Raw genomic sequence first — 7,215 nt, forward strand, 5'->3', positions numbered from 1 at the left:
GTTCTTCCAGTCTGTCTTCTGGGGGAGGGGCCTGCTGTGCTGCTTCTCAGGTGTCTTTGCCTAGGCGGATTTGCCCCAACCCTTTTAGGAAGATAGGCTCAGTGGAAGCTGGGCCTCTGTGTGGCTTTTGTTCCCTGGAGGCTTTCTGCACCTCCTCAGAGGATCAGAGCAAAAATGGCTGAGCCCAGATCTCTAGCCCAGAGCTGAGACATCGTGGACCCCCTCTTCAATAAACCCTCTGGGACAAACAGTTTTCACTTTTGTGTGTGCCAAATTCTGCCGACTCTTGCAGTACGCACCCACTGCAATCCTTCCGTGGGGAGTCCCAGGGACCCGCCAGCGTTACTGCCCTTGGTGTGCCCTGGGACCATGAGTGGTTGCAGGCTCCTGTGCGCACCCTGCTCCACTGCTCCTGGGCCATGGATGGGTGCCCCCGTACTGTCCTTTCTGGGGCTGCTGCCACCCTGAGAGCTGTTGTCTTGTCATGGGCACAGCCATTTCACCCCTCCCAGGAAATGGTAAATAGCCTGTGCTTTCCAGTCCTTTTCAGGGTGCTCAGGCAAAGAGTGGACACCCGACTGGCCTGGCTCACGGTTTATGGCAGCCCAAGCTGAGAGTCCCTCCTGGGCTCGCTGACTATAACCAGTTTCGTTGCTCCACTGCTTGGGCACTCTATCAGTTCAGGCACCCCCATTCTTTCTGTGTCTCCTGAGATCCTGAGACCACAATGACTCACTTAGAATTCTGCCCTTTTCATCTCCAGATGTCTCTCACTGGAGCAGTTTTCTAAGGGTTCCGATTTTATGCTCTGGTGTTATATTACTTTCCAGTGGCCAGCTTGCGGAGGCTTCCTCCCCCGTCCATTCATCTTCCAATATCTCCCTGAAAATTCACAACTCCGCACCTCCCACCTTGCAAAAAGCAATCGCTTTTCTACTTGCAGAGTTCCAGATATATTTTCTTAGATCTTAGGCTGAATTCATGGGTGTTCAGAATGGTTTGCTAGATATCCATCTAAATTCAAGGGACCAGATGAAATGAGGTCCCCTACTCTTCCGTCATCTTGCTGCACCTCTTGGGTCTGTTCAGGTTTTATATTTCTTCCTGTTTCAGTTTTGGTAGTTTATACATCTCTAGGAATGCATCCATTGCTTCCAGATTGCCTAATTTGTTGGCCTATGGTTGCTCATAACATGTTCTTATAATTGTTTGTATTTCTTTGGTGTTGGCTATGATCTCTCCTCTTTCATTCATTATTTTATTTATTTGGGTCCTTTTTCTTTTCTTTTTGAGAGGATCACATGGTTCTTATCTTTTCTTTATTAATGTGGTGTGTCACATTGATCTGTGAATATTGAACTACCCTTGCAGCCCAGGAATAAATCCCACTTCATCATGGTGAATGATTCTTTTAATGTATGTTGGATTCAAATTGCTAGTATTTTGTTGAGATTTTTTGCATCCATATTCATCAGGGATATTTGCCTGTAATTCTCCTTTTTAATGGGGTCTTTGTCTGGTTTTGGAATCAAGGTAATGCTAGCCTCATAGAATGAGTTTGGAAGTTTTTTCCTTCTATTTCTGTTGTTTGGAATAGTTTGAGAAGAATAGGTATTAACTCTTCATTATTTTTATTTTTTAAAGTTTTTTTTTAATTCTAGTTACTTAACATGTACTGTAATATTGGTTTAAGGAGTAGAATTTAGTGATTTATCACTTACATATAACACCCAGTGCTCATCACAAGTGCCCTCCTTAATACCCATCACCCATTTAGCTCATCCCCCAAACACCTCCCTTCTAGCAACCCTCAGTTTGTTCTCTATATTTGAGACTCTTAGGTTTTGCATCCCTCTCTTTTTTCTCCCTTCCCCTATGTTCATCTGTTTTGTTTCTTAAGTTCCAATATGAGGGGAATCATATGGTATTACTCAGCAGAAAGAGAAATCAAAGAATCAATCCCATTATGTTTAGCATAATACACTCTAACTCCATTTACGTCATTGCAAAAGGCAAGATTTCATTCTTTTTGATGGCTAATATTTCATTGTAAATATATACCACATTTTCTCTATCCATTCATCAGTTGATGGATGTTTGGGCTCTTCCCATAATTTGGCTATTGTTGATAATGCTGCTGTAAACATCAAGGTGCATGTGCCCCTTGGAATCAGTATTTTTTTGTATCCTTATTATAAATACCAAGTAGTGCAATTGCTGGGTCATAGGGTAGTTCTAATTTTACCTTTTGAGGAACCTCCATAGTGTTTTCCAGAGTGGTTGCACCAGTTTGCATTCCCACCAACAGTGTAAGAGGTTCCCCTTTCTCTGCATCCTTGTCAACACTTGTTGTTTCCTGTGTTGTTAATTTTAGCCATTCTGACAGGTGTGAGGTGGTATGTCATCGTGGTTTTGATTTGCATTTCCCTGATGATGAGTGATGTTGAGCATCTTTTCATGTGTCTGGTATTAACTCTTTAAATGTTTGATATAATTCTGGGTAGCCATCTGGCCCTGTACTTTCATTTGTTGAGATATTTTTGATTACTGATTAAATTTCTTTGCTGGTTATCAGTCTGTTCAAATTTTTCTATTTCTTTCTGTTTCAGTTTTAGTAGTTTATATGTTTCTAGTAATTTCTCCATTTCTTCCACATTGCCCAATTTGTTGGCATATAATTTTCCATAATAGTCTCTTATAATGTTTTGCCTTTCTGTGGTGTTGGTTGTGATCTCTCCTCTCTCATTCATGATTTTATTTATTTGGGTCCTTTCTCTTTTCTTTTTGATAAGTGTGGCAGGGGGTTTATCAGTTTTATTAATTCCTTCAAAGAACCAGCTCTTAGTTTCGCTGATCTGTTCTACTGTTTTTGTTGTTGTTGTTGTTTGTTTGTTTCTATATCATTTATTTCTGCTCTAATCTTTATTAATTCCCTGGCTGGCTTTAGGCTTCATTTGATGTTCCTTTTCTATCTCCTTTGGGTGTAATGTTACAGTGTGTATTTGAGACTTTTCTTGCTTCTTGAGGTAAGCCTGGATTGCAATATACTTCCCTCTCAGGATCATCTTTGTTGCATCCCAAAGGTTTTGGACTGTCATGTTTTCATTTTCATTTGCTTCCATGTATTTTTTAAATTTCTTCTTTAATTTCCTGGTTAACCCATTCATTCTTTAATAGGATGTTCTTTAACCTTCATGTATTTGTCATCTTTCCAAAATTTTTCTTAATAATCTATCCATTGACGTCTGTTAATAGATTGTTAATCCATTGATGGGGTGTTAAAGGCCCCTCCTATTATTGGATTATTATCAATTAGTTCCTTTATGTTTGTTATTGTTTTATGTAGTTGTATGTTCCCATGTTTGGTGCATACATATTTACAATTGTTATATCTTCTTGTTGGAGTGTCTCCTTTATGGTCATATAGTGCTTTTCTTTGTCTCTTTTTAGTCTTTGTTTTAAAGTCTAGTTTGTCCGATATAAGTATTCATACTCTGACTTTCTTTTGACATCCATTTGTATAAGAAATATTACTCCATCCCCTCACTTTAAGTCTATGGTTGTCTTTAGGTTTAATATAAGTCTCTGGTAGGCAGCATACAGATGGGTCTTGATTTTTATCCATTCTGGTATCTTATGTCTTTTGACTGGAGCATTTAGTCCATTTACATTCAGTGTAATTATTGCCATGTATGTAGTGCCATTTTGTTACTTGTTTTTTGTTGTTGTTGTTGTTGTTTCTGGAGATTTTTACTCTTTTTTTCTTGTCTTTGTCACTTTTGGCCTCTCCTTTGCACTCAGAGTCCCCTTTAGCATTTCTTGCAAGGTTGTTTTAGTGGTCATGAGCTCCTTTAGTTTTTATTTGCCTGGGAAACTCTTTATCTCCCCTTCTATTCTGTATGATATCTTGTTGGAGAGAGTATTCTTCGCTGTAGATTTTTCCCATTTAGCACGTTGAATATACCATGCCACTCTCTTCTGGCTTGTCAAATTTTTGTTGAGATGGGTCTTGTCTTAAGGACTTCTTTGGTCTTGCTGACTTTAATATTTTGTTCTTATCACTATATTTTGCAAATTTAATTACAATGTGTATTTGTGTTGGCCTGATTATGTTGATTATTGATATTACTATTATTTTAAAAGAGAGAGAGAGAGGCAGAGCGAATCCCAAGCAGGCCCCATAGCTAGTGCGTGAGCCTGATGTGGGACTCAGTCTCACAATCCTGAGATCATGACCTGAGTCAAAATCAAGAGATAGATGCTTAACAGAGCCACCCAGCACCTCCCACTCCCAATTTTGTTGATTTTGATGTGAGTTCTCAGTATCTCCTGGATCTGGATGTCTGTTTCCTTCCCCAGATTAGGGAAATTTTCAACTATGATTTCCTCAAATAAATTCTTTGCCCCCTTTTCTCTCTCTTCTTCTTCTGGGACTCCTATAATAAGAATGTTATTACATTTGATGGAGTCACTGAGTTACCTAAGTCTGTTCTTGTGTTGTATAATTGTTCTTTCTTTCTTTTGTTTAGCTTCATTTTTTTCCCATTATTTTGTCTTCTATGTCATAAATTCATTCTTCTGCTTTTTCCAGTCTACTGTTCATTGCTTCAAGCCTGTTTCCCATCTTGTTTATTGCATTCTTCATCTCTGATTCATTCTTTTTTAGCTCTTTTATCTGTGTAGTAAGCATCTCACTGATGTCTTCCATGCTTTTCTCAAGCCCAGTGAGTATCCCTATGATTGTTGCTTTAAGTACTCCATTAAGCATTTTAGTTATATCTTTTTCCCTTAGATCTCTGGCTGTGGCCTTATCTTGTTCTTTAAATTGGGATAAATTCCTCCATCTTGGCATTTTGTTCAAGTCTCTGTTTTTTTCTGGGTGTCAGAAAAGCCAATTATGTCTCCTACTCCTGATAGGAAAGAAGAGGTCATGTCATGCCCAAGGCCTGGCACTTCAGAGAGTGTCTCCATTGGGTGCTGCATGTCCTCTGGTGTTGTGTTTTGGCTGCCCTATCCTTCAGGCCAGTTTTCTGTAGAGGCTCTCCTTGTCTGCAGTGGGCAGTGTTTGGTCCCTGGCCTGAGTATGGCAAGTTTTAACTGGGTATGCTCTGGTCTGCTTGTGAAATGAGACCTGACACCACTTCCCTGCAGAACTCTCTGGTTGGAAGGCACTGTGTGCAGGGGTTTGTGTTGGTCTTTTGAGGGAGGGGCCTGACATGCTGGAACAGAGTAACCCGAGAAGGGCTGTCCTGCCAGAGGGTGGGTGGGGTTGTGGAGGTGGGTGGGTGGGTGGGGTGGGGTGGGGCCTGGTGTAAGCAAGGTAGACAGCCAGGGTCAGCAATCTCCTGCTTCCTGCAGGTTCCTCTGTGCTTAAATTGAGGCTCAGGGGAGGAAAATGGCACAACCAGCTCCTTTGTTCCCCGAGAAGGGTCTCCATGAGTTATGCCTGTCAGGGTGCGCTCTGAGAAGAGCAAATAGTCTCTCCGCTGTGTGTCCCAAGCATTTTTCAGATGGCTGTGTCCATGTTGTCTGCCCCTGGGTTGTTTGCCTGCCTTCTCTACAGGAGCAGGGCAGTGTCTTTCAGGCTCTATCCCAGCCAAGCCTGCTGACCTTTAAAACTCCAGGCTTTAAGTCTTGTTGGTTGCAAGAACTCACGAAATTCAACCCCTTTCATTTTCCAAGCCATTGGCTTTGGGGAAACCTCCTTGTGCATTCCCCTGTGTGTTCCTCTCTCTTTCACCCTTCCCTGCAACCAGGGCTTCCCCTCCATAGCACCTGTGATCTGTTTCTCCCTATATCACATATCCGTCCTTCCTACCTTCTTAGATGTTGCCTCTTCTTTCTCTTTACTTGTGGAGTTTGTTCTGTCAGTCTTCAGGTAAATTTCTGTGTTATTTAGGATGATTTGATAGCTACCTAGTTGTGTTTGTGGTATGAGATGAGCCCAGGGTCCTCCTACTCAGCTGCCATCTTCCCTCTCCTGATTTCCTTATCTTTAAGGTGGAGATAATAATGTCTGATTTACTTATCTAGAGATCGTTTTGTGAGAACTGAGAGAAATTAGTAAAGAGAACTAATTTGAGAGAAGAGAAAAATCTGTAAAAGTGTTAAAAGTCCTTTAGATATGAAAGTGGTGGTTAAATATATAAAGTCCTGGTTAGATCACTCTAGTAAAGGGAAAGGAGTGAAAGCAAATGGGATTACAGAGCATTTTTGCTGTGTATTATGTATCCACTGTTTACAACCTATATACAAGTTATCTGTAGAGTAGCATTCTTAGATTCAAGGACATTTAGCATATCCCACATCTGGGAGTCTGCTTATTTCCAGGAAATGTGTACATTTGATTGGCCCATACTGACCCAACTATTGATCAATCTCCCTTATCTAATGCCTACTCTGTTCCCAATTCTGTACTAGGGACCTGAAATAGAAGAATTTCAAAATCTCAAATGTGCCTCCTTCCCTTGATGACATCATATTTTAACTGTGGGGACAAGATACACTATTCCTATTTTTCATATAAAAAATTTGGATTTGTGGTGAAGTATACATGTTCCTATGGAGACATTGGAATAACTTTTTAAAATCTGTACTGTAATAAAAGAATCAGGATGTTTGGTTATAATACATGCAGAAATAGCATATGCTATATACTACTTAGGTGTGAAAGGAGTGAGAGAGTGCTACAAGGAAGATTTCTTTGATATAGGGTGGTCAAGAAAGTTTTCATTGAAGAAGCAAGATATATAAGCTTATGAAAAAGAGGGAGAGGGCATACTAAACATGAACACAGTGATTGTCAGAATAGCAATTGTTTCATATTGGAGGGAATCCAGTATTGGGCAAGAATTATTATATTCTTCCCATTTCATAAGTATATCAAAGACTTTAATTGATCTCAAAGTTAGAAAAGGGTAGAGCCAGCATTTGAATCCAAATAATCTGATTCGAAGTTCAGTGTTCTTTCCGCAAGGCCACTTTTCCTCTACTTCAGGTGCAAGATCTCATAGCAGTCTCCAAAGGCCGCCTATTCCTTCTTTTTCTACTCACTAGTCCATCATCTCTTTTAATCTTTATCTATAGTTTTGTTTTCCATTCTTTTGTAGTGCAACAGACTAGAAAGTGGAAAAGACCCATTGTATACCTAGAAAACAGATTTTAAAGTAGACTGTGAGTGTGCTGTAGGCTTAGTTGTTGGCATGTCTTGAGGAA

The sequence above is a fragment of the Leptonychotes weddellii genome, chromosome X (genome assembly GCF_054177405.1).
Source record: "Leptonychotes weddellii isolate Sample4059 chromosome X, ASM5417740v2, whole genome shotgun sequence".
NCBI lineage: Eukaryota > Metazoa > Chordata > Mammalia > Carnivora > Phocidae > Leptonychotes > Leptonychotes weddellii.